General features: G+C 38.3%; 2 long non-coding RNA genes across 5 annotated transcripts; one reads left to right on the top strand and one right to left on the bottom strand.

Moving 5' to 3' along the window:
• The first annotated feature begins 2,681 nt into the window (after positions 1–2,681).
• On the top strand, positions 2,682–15,659 carry LOC132626807 (uncharacterized). 2 transcript variants are annotated; one of them, XR_009577649.1, is made up of 4 exons: positions 2,682–3,061; positions 3,189–3,232; positions 14,488–14,585; positions 15,470–15,659. It is a non-coding gene; the product is annotated as an uncharacterized LOC132626807 (long non-coding RNA). The 2 variants fall into 2 exon arrangements; XR_009577648.1 differs by lacking the exon at positions 15,470–15,659 and having other exon boundaries at positions 2,698–3,061; positions 14,488–14,694.
• LOC132626806 (uncharacterized) lies at positions 5,078–8,151 on the bottom strand. Of its 3 annotated transcripts, XR_009577647.1 has the most exons (5): positions 7,809–8,151; positions 6,573–6,862; positions 6,156–6,285; positions 5,484–5,537; positions 5,078–5,393 (listed from the first exon to the last, which is right to left on the bottom strand). It is a non-coding gene; the product is annotated as an uncharacterized LOC132626806 (long non-coding RNA). The 3 variants fall into 3 exon arrangements; XR_009577646.1 differs by having other exon boundaries at positions 5,484–6,285; XR_009577645.1 differs by having other exon boundaries at positions 5,078–6,285.
• Positions 15,660–22,508: the final 6,849 nt, after the last annotated feature.

Below are 22,508 nucleotides of genomic sequence, written 5' to 3'. Positions count from 1 at the left end.
TGGCTACAACAAATATGCAGAGAAGAAGGCCCAAAAGGGTGGTAATTTTAGTGGTACGTTTTTTAAGGAACGGGGATCCCAGAGTTACTAGGATCGTCAGGTTCAGTAGACTATGCCAACTTTGGGTGGAGGCTCATCTGGAGTCGTTCAGTACTCTATCAGCCAGGCGGGGGGCTCTTAGTCCTGAGTTTCAGATCAGGGAGGTTTTTTAGCTTATTCGGTGTCAGTTTAGAGGCCTACTCTTGATTGTGTCTGCTTTGAGTATGGCGAGCAGGGGCACATCGAGAGGTTTTGTCCTAGACTCAGATAGGGTGACCAGAGTGGTCAGTTTCAGGATCCCAGGCCCCAGCTGGTCCGGTTAGAGGAGGGGGATCTTTTAGTGGGAACGTGCTCAGACTAGGACGGGTGGTCACACGACAGGTAGAGGTGGCGCTCAGCCTAACAAGGGAGGTTATCAGTCTGGTAGGGGTGATTCTCAGACAGTTCAGGGGGACCGTGGAGGTTCTCAGAGTGGGAGGTGTAACGGTTCGCATTTTCAAGGGCAGGGTTAGCGCTCGGAAAAGCTACTTCGAAATCGTCGGTGCTCTTTCGGACTTCGTTTTAAAAGAGTCGTCACCTAATTTTTAGGAAATTAGAAAAACCAGTTTTGAAGGGTTTATTCATACACCGTGAAAAATCCTTCTTAATCCAAAGTTCTAGGTATTCCTTTTTGGGATGTAGAGTGTGTGACAGGTTCTGATCCTCGAGAATGTTGTCCGAGACGTTGTTGTTGGAGACTCAGGGTGAGCTACTGCCAGATCTGCAGCCCGAGTTTCCATTCCTTATTATATCTGTCTTTTACTTTTCGGATAGTATTCCTCTATGAGCCTTGCATGGCAATATTCAGATATTTGTACTTATTTGTTTAGACTTATGTAGTAAGTTGTGACTCTTGTACTGATACAGACCAGATGCCTTGAGTAATTTATATATTCCGCACTTACCACTTTTATATGATATTTGAGGCTTATCAACATTTATATTATTCTTCCGCATTGATAAATTATATGTTGGGTAAGAGAAGGGTTCGCCTACCAATGTGGGAAATGGTAGGTGCCAGCACGACTAAGCGATTTTGAATAGTGACATTTGTCTGTGCTTCGCGCGGTACAATAATAGATTTAAAATGATCTTTTTATCGACTATGTGGATATAGGGAGATAAACAATTAACTATTGAATTGATGAATCAATGAAACTCAGTACAGGTTAATATTAGCATCAATCCTCACAGATTTCATTTATTGATGAAAAGAAAATCATTATTATTCCAAAATCGATTGAAGAACTGATAGACAATATAAAATATTCACAAAATTAAATTAAATTTTATTTACATGTTAAAAGAAATTGCGAATAATCTAACTCCCGGAACCTTATTATCATATACAAAATTTTCATGTTCAACAACGAAGGATCCGTTTGGCCATAAGAATTATTCACTTTCCTAGAATAATTTTTCACTTTATTTGAAAATTAGTGTTTGAAAATTTCAAATCCAACTTGAAGTTGTATTTCAAATTTGGAAAACAACTTATAAAATGTTTTCCAACTCACTTTTCACTTTTGAAGTTATATTTAAGTACATTCAAGCATGAACATTATTTCAAATACTCTTTACAAAAAGTATAACCAAAACACAACTTCACCTTCAGTTCCAACTCTATAAATTTCAAATAATGTAAAAAATATTTAGAATCTATGGGAAGAAGATCCTAAATTTTCATAAGTATCCATAATAATTTCTTGAACAACTTTATTTTTAATAATTTCAAAGGGATAAAACTGTCATCAGGAAAAATAAAATGTTATACCTGAAGGATAACAGAGAAGACAAATACACTTGATCTTTCAAAGAATGAAACATCTACGGAGCATCAATTATATTTATATTAAATAATTTTTGCTATGAGAAGAAGTTTACTACCCGAAATCATGAAAGAAATGAGAAGAGGAAAAGAAAAACAAAAACAATAATGGAGGAGAAAGGAGGAGAAAGGAGAAGCAAGTTGCAAGTTAATCCTCACAAAAGATAATTATCGATAGAACAATTTTCACTAACCTGTAAACAGTGGCGGAGCCACATAGAGCCGAGGGGGTTCGGAACAATTTTCACTAACCTGCAAACAGTGGAGGAGCCACATAGAGCCGAGGGTGTTCATCCGAACCCCCTCAGCAGAAAAAAAAAACACTGTTTTTATAAAGTTAAAATTATTTTTTATGTATATATAGCAGATGTTGAATCCCCTTAGGCTTCTTCGTATGTTTACTTTTTTATATTTTGAATTCCCTCAGCGGAAATCCGACTCCGCCACTGCCTACAAACAACAACAACAACAACAACAACAAAAAAAAAAAAAAAAAAAAAGAAGAAGAAGAAGAGGAGAAAAAACAAAAATTAACAGGAAGCCTCAAACAAAGATCAAAAGCATAACATTTCCAACTAAAATCAATGAAAATAGGAAACAAAAAGAGGAAAGAGTCATAGCAAGTGCTATTCTTATTTTAAGTACTATTTGTAGTTGGAGAAGGCCTGAGGCTACTAGACTTGTCTAAAACGGAGGGTCTTAAAAGCCAGGTACTTGGAAAGAAAATGTAACAGCGGAATTGCAAGGATCATGTCATAACATATTAGAAATTTAAGACACTTAAATTTCTTTTTAATGTAGCAGATAAATGGTAGAAATGTAAAAAAAAAGTCAAAAATTTGCGAAAAAAAATAAATAACATTCTCGGCCATAGAGAGATGCCACATGACCTTGTCTATGTCTAGCTTTATATTTTATATAGATTCAAATTTCCATTTTGTGCCACTAACGTATCCATTCTTCCATTTTCTTAATACATCATACCAATTCAACTTGGAGACGCAATTCTTTCACTATATGGAGAACAAACAGAGAAGAAAAAATGAAGATAATAGTATGGATTCCTCTTAGTCACGCAGATGCCAAAAAAACCCAAAGGTCTTGACGTCTTGTAATAGTTTAGAGGAAATGAAATATTTCTACGTTATTTCCTGGGTATCAAATTTCGCTTTTTTTTTTTTTTTTTTGTGTGTGTGTGTGTGAGAGATTAATTCATCCTTCCTTTTTGTCTATTTAAATGTATTTGTTAATAAACTTGCGTTGATAATCCTTCACCTTGCAGCTGGAGCACTTGGAAGAAAGGAGAATCAAAGAACTGATAAAAAGGTATGCTGAATTCACTAGCTACTTAATTTATCTCTGGACTGACTAGACAACAGAGTAAATTTCCTTTAATTTTAGTGGATTTCAACGGATTTTTTAGACTTCAATATTTGAGAAGAAAATGGACATCAGAAAGTATTCTATTTTTTTGATGGGTGTTAATATTTATTTCGGGCTTTTATTTAAAGTACAAAAAATTTACTATCTAATGAAACAAATATAGAAAATATAATGTTTATGTGTCTTTTTCTAACATGTATTAGTCAAAGAGTAATAAAGCGCATGCATTAACAAACGCTACAGACTGATACATGTATAAGTAAAAGAAAATTATAAAAAAAAATTAAGTTGTACAAAAAAGAGAATTTTTTTTCTTAAGAAATCTTTTTAAAAAAAAATAAAATCTAATAACAAAAATAATATCTGCTCTAACTCTAATGAAAATATTTATAAATAGAACTAATTTGTTTTATTTATGTACATGAAATTTATCTCTTCTGTCTCCATTATACTATATAAAAGAAGTCCATTCCCGAAGTCTATAACAATGCGAAGCGCGAATAAATTTACTAGTTTATAATATAAAGTTAGACATAGACAAGGTGATGTGACACCTCTATATGGTCACCATTCCTATTTATCTTTTAACTCCATATTTTGGCTTTTTATCACTGTTATTTGAATTTATATGATAATTTAAAAAGTCCAAAAATCACCTCAATACTTCTCTACATAATTGCACATTTATGCTCTCTACTAGATAATTTACCCGCGCACGAATGGTCAACGATCCCATTAAGCTTACGTATAATCATTCCCTAATATCTTAATAATCAAATAACTTTAAGGTCATTTCTTGTAAAATTTAGATATTTAGACCAATATTTTCAAACATAACTATGGAGATTCGACATTATCACTTATTCCTAATTCCAACTTCTCTGAATTTAGTTTTATTTTAACTGAGTAGGTGCAGCCTGGTGCCAAGATGAGATTCAATGTGGTTTATGAGTGTTAAGAAGAATGACAACCAATTTCCTACAATCACCAAGAAATAATTACAACATTATATGACATAATTTTTTTTAATTTTTTTTTTTTTTGGGGGGGGGGGGGGTGGCAGATAAGGCAAACTCTACAATTCACCAACGAATAATTACAGAAGAAAGTAACATGTTATGTGAGAAATTCACATTCAGATCGATTGTAAATTGGGCGAGACGTCATAAACACATTGCCATGTGAAATGATCAATCGTCATGTGGCAATACAACATTCTCCTCTTCTTCAATAGGAATTTCAAGCTTCACCTTCTCATGCTTTGCTTCTATTTCTATTTCAGAGCTATTATCTGGGTTTACTTCTCCGTGCAATTTCAAATTCGTGACTGTGAAGCATGTGAACCACAACCTCATGGAACTAACAAGTCAATAGTTTTGTCATAAAGTTCATAAAATTCAATTGCCATCAACTAAAATGAGTCTCATAGTGCGCTTCATTGTATCCAACTCACGTTATTATTTCTAAACTCTAAAATTATCGGTTAACCATAAGGAATTATAGGCTCCAATTGATAGAACGTCTGACAAAAAGCCTATCCCAAAGGAAAAATGATCTGCCAAGTAGCTATTATATTGGTCATGAAATTCAATTATAAGTTCTTTGAGGGTAAGCATTTTGTAATGTGTCTTTTTTCTTTTTTTTTTAACTCCCGGGTATTTTCTAACATGTCTTCTATGAGGATCTATGGTTTTTACAATCTTGTTTTCCTTATCATTAAAATTTCCGCCTCTAGAGCTCCAATACGGAATTGCCTAAAGAATATAGTTTGAGAAACAACAGCGAATGTTGAGTATAGCATCTCCATGTCCCCATGAGATAGACAAATGAATACATAAAAGGTAAACTACACGATATAAATTTTTTACTCGAGATGTCATAGGAATTCAACTACTTGAACTTAACCATTTACTATATACCATGGACTACAAAAATAACACTTCTCATGAGATGTATTTCACAAGAATACCTATTAGATGAAAGGGCAAAAGAAAAATAATATCAAACTTGTATAGTCTCCTAATTTGTCCAATTATCATGATCTTATCAAAAGAATTTCATAGATGGAAGTCATGTGACTCAAACGAATCCCTTTTTGGATCTCCTGACAAAGGAAAAAGGTAAGAGAAAATTAACAAACACACAAAATCCACAGAAAAAATAAATTACATAATCACAGGCAAGAATATTGTACCTGTAACTACTGATATCAGTAGTACATTGGTAATAGAGTCCTTGGAGTGATAAACTGGAAAAAATAATATGGGTTGATTAACTAAAAATCAGCACTTCAAAATGCATAAAATGGGTCGAATAATCATCAAGTGGTCAATGATAAGCAAAATAGCAATCTGTAGTGGGAGAAAAATTTGCGGGAAATACGAACCAATGACAGAAGGAAAAATAAGGAGAAGAGATGGAGGCGCTTTGTTCCCATCAATAGACACCATAATCGGTGGACAACGAGAGAATGAAGAAGAGAAGGAAAATAAGGAAGCGACTGTTGGTGACTTGATGGTAAAAATTAAAAGCGAGTGTTGAGTTTTTCCTTATGCAACACACATAAATAATAAATGAAAGAAATAGGCAAAAAAAAAAGGGGGGGAAAGTGAAAATTGCCCCAAAAAGGAGAAAAGAGATAATGCAATTGCTGGGCATAGGAAGGTGCCACATCACCTTTTCTATTCCCAGCTTTATATACATATATATAGATTTATGGTTTAAACATTTCTTTTAAATTTGAGTCACTCGAAAGCTGAGAAAGTTAAAACCGAAAACAAGCAAAAGACCAAAGTTGATTACAACCGTTAAAGGTGTTATAATCACATTAGGTTGTCCAAGAGAAAACATGAAGTTATGGACTTACCTTCACATATGCACACATTGAAATCAAGATGAAATTTTGGCAAAAAACCAAGTGAGGTTCTCTGGAAAAGAGACTCGTAGGATTGACTGCTGCAGGCATTGCTTGCTCTGGGTATATAGAGAAGTTAAGTCTGCCAAAGCGAATATCACAATTAACATCGCAAATTGACCTCGGACCAAATCTACCGATAATGTTTTCAATTCTACTTCTGTTACCTAATCTTCTTTAGGACTCAATGCGACACACACACAAAGAAAAAATAGTAACTTTGTGACAATAAAACCTTAGGGTAAAGGGTTACTCCTCGTTTTACTTCTTGAAAAGAACTAACCAGGAAATAAGAAATAACAGAATCCTAGCTGCGAAGAGAGAAAGAAAATTTGTTTTTACAATGTAAGGAAAGGAAGCTGAACTTACCATGAACTTCAACTTCATGGAAATGACCAGAACTTGTGTGGAAAGTTCTTCATGTATATATGAAGGAGTGCTTCATGACATTGATCCTTATATGCTTGATCCAAATTAAGAATTTCAGTTCCAATTGGCACTTTTCTATTAGTTCCTCATTACTTGGCATTTGGGAAACTTCTTCTGAATTTTCCTCTTTATTTTCTTCCCTTTCCTAGCTGAAAAAATTTGAGGTTGGTGATATCTAGATGTTTCTTGGGCATGTTCCATGTTGGAAAATTATCCAAAAACCTCTCTTTCTGAATTGCATAGAAAACCAAAGCAAAACCATGTTCTTCAATATATATAGAATATCAATTCACAAAAATAATTTTACAAATAGAAACAATGCAAGCTTCTTCAAATACAAAAAGAATACTGAAGAAAAACTAATGCACTTAATAACTAACGACATCAACTTAATTATTCAATTAATTAACATCAAAATACATATTTTATAATGAAAATTACACAAACATCAGGAAACAGAGAATGAACCAAAGGAAAAACAGAAAATAGAAATCATTTCCTTTAAAAAGGAACATAACCAGACAAAGGAAATAGTGAGCAAACATCAAGATAATAAAACAGTGACATAATGAATCAGAAAGTTGACAAAACACACAAATGAAACCGAAAGCAGAGTGAAATCAGGTTTATGCAAACGTGATGAATCGCCTACACTCCATAGAGACTGGCTGGTTAGTAATCTCCGATGCTAGTCATCTTTTCAAAATCCTATTTAATGCATATTTATTAAATCAATATCCACAAAGAACAAAATAGGAAAAAGAAAAATCAGCCAGTGTAGTAAGACCGTATAATAGAAGTTTTTAGGCAATATATATATGTCACTAAACCTACAGAAAATCTGAAATCAATAAGTCAAACTTACCCCAACATGACCTTGACTTAGGTGTATGTTTTGGCAATGTCAAAATAGCCTTCTGGATTGAACGGAGCAGGCTAATTCCTTGCACTTAGGAATTTAACAGCCTCAGTAAGTAGGTTAATAGATACATGATTGAGAGAGGGGTTTAAGAAGTTCAACTAATTCAGAAATAGAACACATTTATGAAAAAAATTCTAAGGATCTAAAATAACTTAGTACACCAATCTGTGCCCAAAGTAGAAGGAATTGATAAAAGAAGTAACCTATAATTAAAAATTATGGGGGACGGGGGGGAGGTAAAAAAGTATGGATACCTTATGAGGATGCTTTATAATGGCGTCTTTACATAAGGGCTGTTGAACCCTTCTAGGGAAGCAGTATTAGGGACAGTCGGATACTGTCGATGATGGGCCATTATATTTTCAGTAATAATGTCTTCAGCAATGGTAGCGATAATGTCGGTTAGGAAGAAAGCAGTGTAAAGGGCGATGCGTTATTCACTCTGAGAAAGAAGGAAGAGGTATAGTGCAATGAAGAAAATTAAGGAGGCGTCTTTTTCTTTTGCTTTACAACTGCCGCTGTTTGGCAGAAATAGTTGTTTAGGCTGGGAAAATTGGGAATTAGTCGCCAAAAATTTGTAAAAATAGATAAAAGCAATTCCAGTGGTTGTGTCACGTCAGCGGACTTTTATATATATATATATATATGGTCTTGCTAATATACTACTACCCGCCCCTTCCCAACTTTTTAGCTTATTTAAATGCCCTGCCAACTTATTAAAAAATATGGGCCTTTTAGTCTATTCTCCAAAATTCCCTAATTTTCCCTCTCCAATTTTCATTTTTCACCCCCATTCTTCTCCTTAAAATTTCAATTCTATTTTGCAAGTTTTCTCTTCTTCCAACATTGATCAATGCATTATGGAGGTAAGAATATAGTTTTTTAATACCTTTCCATTTGTTGATCAAATTATAGGATTAGATTATGGAGGTACTTTTTCCTTTTGGAAACAGTGGTGCCCATCAATTAAGGAATTTTTGTTTATATATTCTTTGTGTCTTTAGGTTTGTTCTTGTTTTTTTGATTGGTAAAACCCAATATTAAAGTTTAGTGAACTGATTTTACAGTTGGATGGCTTAGTGTGCTGACAAAATTCTCTTTTGATGGGTTTAAAAAATATAGGTCATTAATAGTACGAGTGATTCTATTATAGGAGTTTCAAGAAGTCGGTGTCCATGTGATGACATTGGGTTCTTTATTAATGAAGATTTAGTTGTAGGATCTACAACAATTTTACATGAAGAACTTGGACGAGAAACTATTAGTGGTAACAATGATGGTACTTTGAAGAGAGGCAACGTGTTTAATAGTGATTATGAGGCTTATAATTGCTATGTAAATTTTGCTAAAATAAATAGTTTCTCAGTTAGACGTGAGCACCATTTGGGAAGTGCAAAACATCCTATGGGAATTTATAAAAGGAATTAAGTTTGTCGTCGAGCCGGTAGCCCTCATCCTCAAATGATAGCAGAAAAAGAGTGACAAAGAGATCAAAAATCTTCCAGATGTAATTGTAAAGCCAAAATGTTTATTGCCAAAGACGCAATTGATGGGACCACTCGTTGGACAGTGGTATGTTTTGACAACGTCCACAACCATGACCTATTGAGTGATAAGGACGTGAGATTCCTCCCCGCTTATCGAAACATTGACACTGTTGATCAAAAGTGAATTACACTTCTTGCAAGAGCTGGTTGTTCTATGGGTTTAATAAGAAGGGTGTTTGAATTAGAAAAGGGAGTAGATCCAGGTCAATTGCCTTTTACGGAAAAGATCTTTGTTCAATCAGAAAGTTCTACCAATATTGAAAGTGATGCACTGGAGCTACTACAAATATACAAGAGTTTAAAAGACACATATTGTGAATTCTAATATGATTTCGCAGTTGAAGCATGTCAAAGATTTGAACATATCATGTAACGACCCGTTTCGTCGTTACTGTGAATTCTGAAGAAAACCGCAACTCCGACTCCGTAAAAATGTCTTCGTCTAGTTATGTTTCTGGAAATCGCTTATTCAATAGAAATCGTTGGGCGCATCGCGTGAGAGACTGAAGTGTGGGCCACCAGGTCCAGCTGGGCCGCCGCAGCGCCAACACTGACGCTACAGCGGTGAAGCAGCAGCGGTCAAAGCACCGCCTTAGCAGTAAGAGCAAGTGGCTAGTGAGCTGTCATGGCGTCCACTCAGCCTCCGTAGCGATACCGCTAAAGCGGTGAACATACCGCTAGGGCGGTCACGTACAGTGAAATACCTATTTAAGATTTCATTTCGGGATTTGACCTCATTTTTCCAAACCCTAAATAGTCCAGCCGCCGTTGGAGCAATTATTGAGCTAAAAATGATATTTCCTTGGGAAAGGTAATCCTTCTAACTTCATCCATTCATTCTTCACATTAGCGATCCTCATTTAGAAATCACAAAAATGGGTATCTCAATTTCCTAGATTTAAAGAGATGATTGGCTAGTTGTTCTTAATATGGATTTCATTGAATTATACTCTCTTGTTCATCACCCTAGGATGATTACTAACTTAGTTTATCATTTCCTTACTAGATTATCAATGGGTCTCCTTATGAATCTTGAAAATGGACCTCTAAAGGATAGAGCTAAAAATGGTAACTTTACCTAGCTAATGGTTTATCATAGTTGATTTTATTCATGGGAAGAGGTTGACAAATCGCCTAGTGAAGTTATGAATGAAATCTAGAGGTAGGCTAAGTTCCCAAATCTTCCTTATGAACCCGAAATCCCTTATAAGAATTCTAATGATGATTACCATTCTTGGGTCTCATGTTTCTCTCAAAGTTCCTTCGTGCGGATTACGACATGATGATCAAATTGAAGAATCAACGGATGTTCGTGGCACCCGCTCGGTCTTGAGTTAAGTTACGGCTTCCCTTCCGGTAGACTCCTGTTAGCTTCCTATATTCATGTATTAGAAGGAACGGAGAGGGCATGCGTAGGAATTGGAGATTTGTGATGGAATCATACGATGGTATTGCTGTGCGATTTGTATGTTCGGGCTTGTGACTTGTAGATTCTTTAGGATTCTTGCTTTGGTTTTCTTGAGTATCGGTGGATTTTATGTGACTTGGAAGTAGTGGGTGGTACTTATTTTCTAGGTCTCACGATGAGAATTTCCGTAATATGCGATTAATTGTGTTGTGTTACTAATAGTGAATCTAGTTGATAATTGGAGGGACAAAATACATCAACGATAGTAAATTAATTCTAGACTGGTAGTAATTATGTATTGTAAGTAGAAGATGGTTTATCATATAGGAATGGTTGATAGGGAAAGTGGTAACGTTGTGTTGTGAATTGATTGTTTTATTGTGTTGGCTTAATGCTATGTGTTGTTGGTAGATATGGGTTTCTGTTTTACTATCTTAATTACGATGTTGTTGGCGTACCCACTGTTGGTACTTGTGACTCTAATATATTGTCGGCGTACCCACTGCTGGTACTTGTTATTCGGATATATTGATTGGCATGCCTATTGTTGGTACTTGTGATATTGAGCATGACTATTGATGATGATACTTGCATTGCACGTACTCTCATTCTTTATAATATATTGTTGAGATACTAATGATAGTTGATGAAATACTATGATGAGCTGGGCTCGATTTTTACTTGAGTGACGTGAGAGTTCGATATTTGATGTTCGTTTTGGAATCGTGGATTGAGTGAGTGCATGGACTCCGCCGGTCCCCTGGGGTGGTGTGTGACGACCCGTTTTGTCGTTACCGTGATTCTTCCGTTTTACCCTCGCTGACCAGTTCCTGAGTCATGTTAGAGTTGTTTTGACCTGAAGAGATAGTTGTCATGGTTCCCTAGGCGACGTTTTGAGTTTTGGGCACATCTTTTGGAAAATGGGACTTTAAGCGATTGCCATATGACCGGTGATTGACTTTTGGGTAAACAAACCTTTTTCAAAAATTTGTCAATTTCGAGAGGTCCGGATGATCATTTGTGTTGATTAGTGGGCTTGGTTCGGTTCCCAATGCACCCGGTTGCGTTTTGGGACTTGGGTTGGAAAGTTGATAATTAGGCCATCGGGGGTTGACTTAGTCAACGAAGCCTCCGATGGAAATTCTAAGGCCACGAGTGCGTTCGTAGTGTATTTTTATGTATATCTGCACATCTTTGTTGTCTGTATCAGGCCTCGGATGATTGTCGGATCTCGAAAGAAAATCATGAAACTTGGTTTTTAGATTCTGGTGTCTGGTGTCCGCTGGGGGCGGGGGGCACCAGCACCACTGCAGCGGTACCACTGTAGCGGTGGGATAGCCACTGCAACGGTAGTGTGTATTTTGGCCAGGACCGCTGTAGCGGTCTGCACAACTGCTGGGGAGGCCATTTGACTGCTGTAGCGGTGTTGACTGAGACTGACCCTACTTTATAAGTTTGAGATCTAAAAATCCTATTCATTATTCTATTTTTGTTGGAGAGCTATGTGGAGGCGAATTTTAGGTTTCCAAGAGGATTCTTCATGAAGGTAACTCCTCTAACTTGTTATTGGTTCTTTAACCTCTCTTAATCCTTAGAATCTAATGGGTCTTTAGATGGGATTTTTGAATTGATTTCTAAAATCAATTTGGCTTCCTAGAGTCTTCATAAATAGTAAGATTAATGTTGAATATGCTTGAAAACGTTGTGAATGGATTAGTTAGATTCATAATTTTCCATAAAAGCTTAGGATTAAAAGTAAGGGTTTTACGGGTTTTCTTCCTAATGGGTTCTTGGCTTTGAAATATTGTATTATTGGTTGGGTTAGCTTCATTAAGCATGAATTTGATGATTATAAACTATATAAACATGTTTCTTCGATTTTTAGAGGTAAAATTGTGGGATTAAAAGTAGGGTTCTTAGACCTAAATTTGGGGGTTTTCACATTAATGATGATTTTGAGAATTAATTAAGTATTCTATGATTAAAATAATGGGTTTTGACCCTTTGGTATTGAATTTGGTATTTTGGTCATAAAATTTTCGTTTTGCCCTTGAGTCCCGTTTTCCCAAATTAAAGAGTGGGTTTTTGACCTGAATAGAATATAGTCAATATGGGTATCATTATTCATGATATCTTACATAGCATTCATATGTGATAGAGTTTGATTATTTGGAGACGCTTTGAAAGACAAAACAAGATGTGGGTTTGTGGCACCTGTTCGGCTGCCAGGTAGGTTACGGCTTCCCTTTCGGTAGACTCCGATTAGTTTCCCATATTCGTGTATTAGAAGGAATAGAGAATGCATGTGTAGGAATTCCCGATTTGGGATGGAATCCTAGGATGGTATTGATGTGTGATTGTGTGTTCGGGCTTGTGGCCTGTAGATCCTTTAGGATGTATGATGCGGCTTTCTTGAATATCAATGGATTTTATGTGACTTGGGGGTAGCGGGTGATACCTATTTTCTGTGTCTAATGATGAGAATTCCCGTAATACGTGATTATTTGTGTTATGCCATTAATAGTGAATCTAGTTGATAAATGGAAGGATAAAATGCACCAACTATTGTGACTGAGTTCTAGATTGAGTTGTGACGAATGATTGTGAGTGTAGGTGAGATTACTTACTCTAAGCTAATAGGCTAATTTACGGAAGTGGTAATAATGTATATCGATTTGATTAACCTGTTGTGTGTTTGGGACTAGCCACCCCATTGTGTTGTGATTTGATTGTTCCATTGTGCCGGCTTGATGCCATGAGTTGTTGATAAATATTGGATTCTATTATCATCTAGATTACGATACTGTTGGCATACCCACTGTTGGTATTTGTGATTCGGATATATTGTTGGCATACCCACTGTTGGTATTTGTGATTCAGATATATTGTTGGCATACCCACTGTTGGTATTTGTGATTCAGATATATTGTTGGCATACCCATTGCTGGTATTTGTGATTCAGATATATTGTTGGCATACCCACTGTTGGTATTTGTGATTCAGATATATTGTTGGTACTTGTGATATTGATCAGACTGTTGATGTTGACTCATGCATTGCACGCATTCTCATCCATTCATGATACATTGTTGATATCCTGATTATAATAGATAAAAATCTTTTACTGGAGTGATGTGAGATGGCCGATGTCCGATGTTCATCCTGGAATCGTTGATTGAGTGAAGTTGATACTTGATAAAACTCTTTTACTTGAGTGACGTAAGATGGCCAATATCCGATGTTAGTTCCGGAATCGTTGATTGCATGGCCGATATCCGATGTTAGTTTCGGAATCGCTGATAGTGCATGGACTCCGCGGGTCCTCCAGAGTGGTGCCGGTGAGAACCCCCCGTGGGCAAAGATCTGGGGTCCCGTCTGTCTGTTGGGCAAAGATCCGGAGTATATGTGTACACAGCATTTGCATGGCATGGCATGGCATTGCATTAATACATTATTAAATTGCATTGCATTATGATTTGATTTTGAGATGTTTGGTGTTGTACTTGTGATGTTTGATTCGGACTTGATATATTCAGACTTGGCACATTTGGGATTAGATGCTTTTCTTAGGCAATGACGTGTACTTGGATTCGGATTTATTGATTGAACTTGTTGAAGTATCCCATGGTCGTCCGTAAGATTAGTTATATGTTTGGTCTCTATGTGATGTAGGATAACAAGTGTCTTTATGATGAGTTGACTACTAGACTAAAACAAACGATTTAATGATATGTGAGTTGCGAGATTGTTGTGAGATTGACTGGTGATCATTAGAGTGAAGTTAACGAGTAAAAGGTATTGATGTACAGTGTGCGGTAGATAGACGTATGATTTGATTGGGTTGTTACATGTTTATCTGTGAATTCTTTTACTGATATGTGTTTCTAACCATTGTCGGCCTATGATACTTACTCAGTACGCGTGGATTGTACTAATATTGCACTTGCTACACCCTTTTGGGGGTGTAAATTGTTTCAGGTGGTTGATTGTGACAAGAGCGGAAATGCGCGGTGCTTATCTAGAAGGCCTCCTCCCACTTTATTTTCGGAACGGAGGTTGAGTCTTAGAATGTGGTGGTAATCTGGAATCATTAGTCGCTCTTGTACTAGTCTAGACCAGATTATGGGAAATTGGATCGAGTTTGTAATCATATGAACACTTGAGCTTATTAAATATATATTATCATGTTCCGCTGATACCTCCAAATATCGTTTAGTTAGAATGATTGTCCTTGTTTAATTGGTGTGTTATTCGATAGAGGGTTCGCCTACCGAGGTGGGAAGGGTAGGTGCCCGCGCGGTCCTAAATTAGGTCGTGAAATGGTGCCAGTGAGAACCCTTCGTTGGCAAAAATCCGCGGTCCCGTCTGTCTGTTGGTCAAAGATCCGGGACGGGTGGCACTTAGACTTCGCGAGTCACCTTGGGTTGTGCTACCGTGATGTCGATATTTCCGTCCGCAGTACATGTGTACACAACATTTGCATGGCATTACATTGCATACATACATTATTGCATTACATTACATAGCGGTTTATATTGAGATGATTTGGTGTTGCACTTGTAATATTGGATTCGGATTGGACCTATCGGGACTTGATATAATTGGGATTAGATGTCCTACTTAGGCGATGATGTGTACTTGATTACGTTTTGATTGCCTTATACCTGTTGACTTATCTCTTAGATCACTCGCGGGATCAGTTATATGTTTGGCTTAAGAAAGAATGTAGGTTAAGAGTCTTGATATTATAGTGTGCGAAAAATAGATGTATAATGTAGGATAAGAGTCTTGATATTATAGCGTGCGAAAATTAGATGTATAGGTCTGATCTAGTTGCTTATCATGCTTATTTGTGAATTTTTTACTGATATGTGTTTCTAACCATTGTCGGCCTTGATACTTACTCAGTACGCGTTGAGTGTACTGATACTGCTCTTGCTACACCATTTTTGAGGTGTAGAGTGTTTTCAGGTTGTTGATTGTGACATGTTCGAAAATACGGGGTGCCTATCTTGAAGGCCTCCTCCCACTTCATTCCAGGATGGAGGATGAGTCTTAGAATGTGGTAGTAATCTGGATCTTTAGTCGCTTTTGTACTAGTCTAGACCAGGTCGTGAGGAGTCAGAATGAGTCTGTAATTATTTAACTGTTGTAATCGTTTTCAACATTAAGTTATTAAATGAATTGATTTTCGCTGTTAATTGTACTTAATTATCTGATTCGTCAAATTGTCTTTATTGATTGAAGTATTATTGAATTGAGGGTTCACCTACCGAGGAGGGAAAGGTAGGTGCCCGCGTGATCCTAAATTAGGTCGTGACAAGTTGGTATCAGAGCTTAGGTTACCAGTCTCATGAGTACAAGAGCAATGTCTAGTAGAGTCTCGTGGAATGGTACGAGACGTCTGTGCCCATCCCCGGGAGGCTATAGGGCATTCAGGAAATTTCCCTTCTTTCTTTCAAATCGTGCTATTTCGGTCAAATTGGTATCTCGGTGTTCCCAATTGGTATCTAGACGATCCCAATTAGTATCTATGCGGGAAGGTGTGATACGATGTTGTTCCGAATTGGCTTATTTCGGGAGTACAAATTGTCAAAAAATGTTGGATGTTGCTATTCAGTGGTACGGCCATAGCGGTCCCTCACCCGCTGTGACGGCACCGCTATAGCGTCTTATCTACCGCAATAGCAGTATACCCAGTGTGCCTCATGACCGTCGTGGCGGTCCCATCTCCATCGAAGCGGGGTCCTGAGAGCGCTGATGCGGCGCGCCTGAAGATTAGAGACCTGAACTCCCCTGTTCCATTACTTAACCTTTTCTGAATTCAGCCAAAAACAGCATGCATAACAAGAAAATCTACCAGTAGCAGTCATATAAAATAAGCCCGACAAGGGCGAGAAATCATCCAAGACAGCTTACTACAATCCAAATTATCCTAAAAAACAAAAAGAAATGGCCCAAAACAAAGGACCAAACCACCAAGATCCAACAAAAAGCAAACCAACAGAAATTTTCTCCAAAACATCCAAGCCAACAAGGAAAACCAAATAAAAGATTGTCTGAAAATAAAAGGCCCTACAAGGGCAACCAAGCATAATGTAAAGGGGAAAGGGGGATCTTTAGGCCGCCAGCATGCTAGTCGCACCATCATCATTCGAGCCGCCGCCACTGACATCATCAAATCCACATCCTCTCGTCGTACGCTCTCGAAGGAGTACTGCTTAGAGTCATCATCATCCTCCACTGGCATCGGCATATTGGGGTACATGTTACCCCACACTCCCTTGATACTCCTCCAAGACCTGATGTTTAGCTTGTCACGTGACCTGTTCTTCATCCTCTCCCTGTCAAAGTCACGACAAAGCTCACCATGGTTTTTAGCCAGTGTGGTATATATAGTCTGAAGGTTGGTGAGTGAATCCCCATCTTCTTCTGGGTATCAAACTACCCCTTCATCCCCTCTTGTGTGGGGTAGCTAGCAGCAGCACCTAATAAGCTGGAACCACCAAAATCCGTGGACATCATCCGGAACATGGCCACCATCTTATCAAAGCGTGAATCTATATGATCAAAGGGACCCTGAATACGGGGAGCCTCAGTACCAGTACCATCCCCAGCTCCAGTGTCAGCCCCAGCTCCGCTCCCCCCTCACCTACATCGTCCACCTTCCTCCTCTTCTGACTAACAATCGTTGTCTCAAAACCCTTCGCCTGTAATGGATGGAAAAGGGGATCAGGCTGGACCCAATTATCATCATCCTCCTCTGGAACTTTAGCCCTCTGGCATAAGAAAGTGATCAGAGAAGGGAACATCAAGCTTCCCCCACCTCTATCCGCGAACTCCTTCCACTCCGCAATGACTGCACCCCCACATTTACAGGTATGTCGGAAAGAACACAAGCAATAACAAGAACACGGGCATAGGTCACATCATGGGTGTTTAATGAAGGGCTGACCCGACGACTAACAATATGCAACCATCTCTTAGCTTCAGCAGTAAAACGATCACTATATATCGCTCCCCTACCATGAGCCCAAGAGGTCTTCTTTATATCATCCGCCCGTACCAATTTGGAGGCCAACCACATAAGGTCCTTCTCTGCTACCTTCTCCGCATAAGGCTCCTCCATTTGATCATCAAACTAGTAGACCCGATTGATAGTCCTTGACCCCACTTTTACTGGAGTGCCCTTCACTATGATCACCGAGCTGGGAGCATCCCATTCAACAAAAGAAAACATGGCATAGAATTCCCTTACCCATGACTCATTGCAATCACCGGAATTTCGGACCAAATGAGTCCACTTTGTCGCTACCAACCTGTTCCAGAAATCAGAAGCCCGCCTTTCCACATTTGTCATGTCAAATCCCCGCTCTAATAGTAAAGGAATGGACCTTTGGCTCAAGTATAGCCGTTTTCTTTAGCGAGTGAGGAGCTTTTCATAAGTGGGAACCTCCTCATTATGGGGTACCGTCCCTTGGTTTTGAGGTACTTCCTCTTGATCTTGAGACATTGTACCTGTAAAGGAATTAGAAGTGTGTTAGTTTTCATGTCCCAACAGCTTCATCTCATTCTAGTAAGAATCAACGTGAAAAACGTTTTAAAGAAATGTTGGCAGGAAACTGCACAACTGCAGAATCTACAAGCACCGCTGTAGCGGTATGCAGACCGCTAGTGCGATACCGCATTGTCGGACAATAGACCGCCACAGCGGTCTCACCCTATATCTTGATGACTACCACAGCGGTCAGTCAACCGCTATAGCGGCATCGTCTTCCCCGACAGAAACCCCAAATTTTCAGATTTCAAACCCCATTTTTCAAGTCAAAACTTGTTTTAAAGCATGGATTAAGCAGGAAATCAGTGTGCATGAAGTTTAAACCCCACTAGGGTGCCATTCTAACAACAAACTAGCCCAAATTTTGAGAAAACTTCAAAATCTATTCCAAGAATTTTTCTTTATTATGTTCAAGTTTTGCAACTTAAATTTGTGCTATAATCACGTAGTGTTCGAGGGAAAGGCTAGCTTAATGATTAACTAGTTTAGATTACTCCAAAAATTCGTCCTAGTGGTGCGTCAACCCAAAATCCAAAAACTCCAACTTTGTACCACAAAAATTCCAACCCCTAGGTTTGTTATTTCTAAATGCAACGTTATTATTAATCTTGGGAGCAAGGGGGAAGCAAATTTTACCTTGAATTTTTGAACTTTCAAATGAGTAGATGGAGGTGGATTTTTCTTGCCTTGGCTGTCCTTCTTCTTCTTGTGGGTGAGAGAAAAGTGGGTGAATGTGGGGCCTTGTTAGTGTTAAATAGGAAGAGTAGGAAATTGGGAGAGTTTTATGTGAAGTAGAAGTGGAATAGGGGTAGGAGTTTTGAGGGATATGGAGAGGTTTTTTCGGATGGGTTAGAAGTGGGAAGTGAAGGGATAAGGACTGTTGTCCCTTAATATTTTACCAGATATGGCCGCTGTGGCGGCACCGTAGCCACTGTAGCGGCGGCGCTATAGCGGTCAAAGAGGTCGTTATGGCGGTCTCCTAGATTTCGTGGCAACCACCGCAGCAGCCTATGTTGGCGCTGTGGCAGTACCGTTCCAGCGGTCCTATAGCAGCTGGAGCAGTTTCCCAATCCTGCCCATGGAATTCTTGATACGTTTGGGGTATATTCGAGCCTTACATCTTGTGGTGGATTTTTAGCAAACACTCCTTGCCCTTGAGTCCTTCTTACCTTGATACCTTGTGAAGCTTTTGTAATCCAACCAACTCCGAATTTTCTCGGATTGTAGTACGAGTTATGAGAATCGGTGATGATTACCAGTATAGTGTGGGTACATTAACCCGGAATGTCGATTGTAATCAGGTGATCTTTGTTGAGTTACGTCTAAGAGCGCTAAGTCACGAAAGGTTCCTCGACTACGTTATTCGTCCTATTCCTTTCTGTTGAATTCAAGATACGAGGGTAAGATGGTACTATTAAGTCCTGGCTGCTAAATATGTCACCGTCAGCGCTAATTCATTCCCTTACCGTTCGAGGAAGAACAGTTATTCAATTGGTATCTGATGTAACGACCCGTTTCGTCATTACTGTGCATTTCGAAGAAAACCGCAACTCTGACTCCTTAAAAATGTCTTCGTCTAGTTATGTTTCTGGAAATCGCTTATTCAATCGAAATCGTTGTGCGCATCACGTGAGAGATTGAAGTGTGGGTCACCAGTAGAGGTGTCAATATGGGCCAACCCAGCCCAACCCAACCCAGCCCTAAAGGGCCAAAGAATTAAATGGGCTAGGACGGGCTGGCCCGTTTAATTGAAGGGCCTACAAAATGGCAGCCCAACCCAGCCCTAAGCGGGCCGCGGGTTAGGACGGGCCAGCCCTTTAAGTTTTTTCGTCTTCCGAAATAACATTTTCTAAGTGATTTTTGGTACAATTTGAACATGAAACTTTTGCAATATGAAATAGAATCTTCTACCACACCTTTCTTAAGCAAAATCATATCATAGAAGAAAAAAATTTAAGAGAACAAATATAAATTAAAATTTTTGATCGCTAATTCAGATCACGTTCAAAAGAAATTAAGCATAATATAAATTCTAAGACTAAAAAGTATTACTTTAGTTTCTAATTTACTACTTAGTAGTAAGTACATTCTTTTTTTATCATTACTTTTTATCTTTTTGTTTAATTTACTTATATTTGTTTTTTAAATTAATTAATTTATTATTCTTTTCTGGCCTCAAGGGCTGGCCTCAGCCCAACCCTTGAGGCCAGCGGGCCAAGAGAGGCTGGGCTTTTGAGCCTCACTTCTATATGGGCCAAAGAAATCCTAGCCCAACCCTACTTAAATGAAGGGTTGGGTTGGGCCGGCCTCGCGGGCCAAGCCCATATTGACAGCTCTAGTCACCAGGCCCAGCTGGGCCGCCACAGCGCCAGTATTGGCGCTACAACGGTGACAGTGTAGCGGTCGAAGCACCGTCTTAGCGGTAAGAGCAAGTGGCTAGTGAGCCACCATGTTTGCCACTCAGCCGCCCTAGCGGCACCGGTAAAGCTGTGAACATACTGCTGGGGCGGTCACGTACAGTGAAATACCTATTTAAGATTTCATTTCCGAATTTGACCTCATTTTTCCAAACCCTAAATTGTCCAGCCGCCTTTGGAGCAATTATTGAGCTAAAAATGATATTTCCTTGGGAAAGGTATCCCTTCTAACTTCATCCATTCATTCTTCACATTAGTGATCCTCATTAAAATTCCTCATTTAGAAATCACAAAAATGAGTATCTCAATTTCCTAAATTTAAAGAGATGATTGGCTAGTTGTTCTTAAAATGGATTTCATTGAATTATACTCTCTTGTTCATCACCCTAGGATGATTACTAACTTAGTTTCTCATTTCCTTACTAGATTATAAATGGGTCTCTTTATGAATCTTGAAAATGGACCTCTAAAAGATAGAGCTAAAAATGGTAACTTTACCTAGCTAATGGCTTATCATAGTTAACTTTATTCATGGGAAGTGGTTGACAAATCGCCTAGTGAAGTTATGAATGAAATCTAGAGGTAGGCTAAGTTCCCAAATCTTCCTTATTAACCTGAAATCTCTTATAAGAATCCTAATGATGATTACCATTCTAGGGTCTCATGTTTGTCTCAAAGTTCCTTCGTGCGGACTACGACGTGATGATAAAATTAAAGAATCAACATATGCTCGTGGCACCCGCTCGTCCTTGAGGTAGGTTACGGCTTCCCTTTCGGTAGACTCCAGTTAGCTTCCCATATTCATGTATTAGAAGAAGCGGAGATTGCATACGTAGGAATTGAAGATTTGGGATGGAATCATAGGATGATATTGTTGTGCGATTTATATGTTCGGGCTTGTGGCCTATAGATTCTTTAGGATTCTTGATTTGGTTTTCTTGAGTATTGGTAGGTTTTATGTGACTTGGAAATAGTGGGTGGTACTTATTTTCTAGGTCTCACGATGAGAATTTTCGTAACATTCGATTAATTGTGCTGTGTTACTAATAGTGAATCTAGTTGATAATTGGAAGGACAAAATACATCAACGATAGTAAATTAATTCTAGACTGGTAGTAATTATGTATTATAAGTAGAAGATGATTAATCATATAGTAATGGTTGACAGGGAAAGTGGTAACGTTGTGTTGTGAATTGATTGTTCTATTGTGTTGGCTTGATGCCATGTGTTGTTGGTAGACATGGGTTTCTGTTTTACCATCTTGATTATGATGTTGTTGGCATACCGACTGTTGGTACTTATGACTCTGATATATTGTCAGCGTACCCACTATTGGTACTTGTGATTCGGATATATTGATTGACGTGCCCAATGTTGCTACTTGTGTTATTGAGTTTGATTATTGATAATGATATATGCATATCACGCACTCTTATTATTCATGATATACTGTTGAGATACTGATGATAGTTGATGAAATACTGTGATGAGTTGGGCTTGATTTTTACTTGAGTGACGTGAGAGTCCGATATCCGATGTTCGTTCCAGAATCGTGGATTGAGTGAGTGCATGGACTCCGCGGGTCCTTCAGGGTGGTGACGGTGAGAACCCCCTGTGGGCAAAGATCGGGGGTCCCGTCTGTCACTTAGGCAAAGATCCGGGACGGGTGGCACTTATACTTCGCGAGTCACCTTGGGTTGTGCTACCGAGATGTCGATATTTCCATCCGGAGTACATGTGTACAAAGCATTTGCATGGCATTGCATTGCATACATACAATATTGCATTGCATTGCATAGTGGTTTATATTGAGATGATTTAGTGTTGTACTTGTAATGTTTGATTCGGATTGGACCTATAGGGACTTGGTATAATTGTGATTAGATGTCCTACTTAGGCGACGACGGGTACTTGATTACGTTTTGATTGCCTTATACCTGTTGATTTATTTCTTAGATCACTCGCAGGATCGGTTATATGTTTGGCTTATGAAAGAATGTAGGATAAGAGTCTTGATATTATA

Source organism: Lycium barbarum, chromosome 2, assembly GCF_019175385.1.
Source record: "Lycium barbarum isolate Lr01 chromosome 2, ASM1917538v2, whole genome shotgun sequence".
Lineage (NCBI taxonomy): Eukaryota > Viridiplantae > Streptophyta > Magnoliopsida > Solanales > Solanaceae > Lycium > Lycium barbarum.
This window is presented reverse-complemented; position numbering and strand designations above follow the sequence as displayed.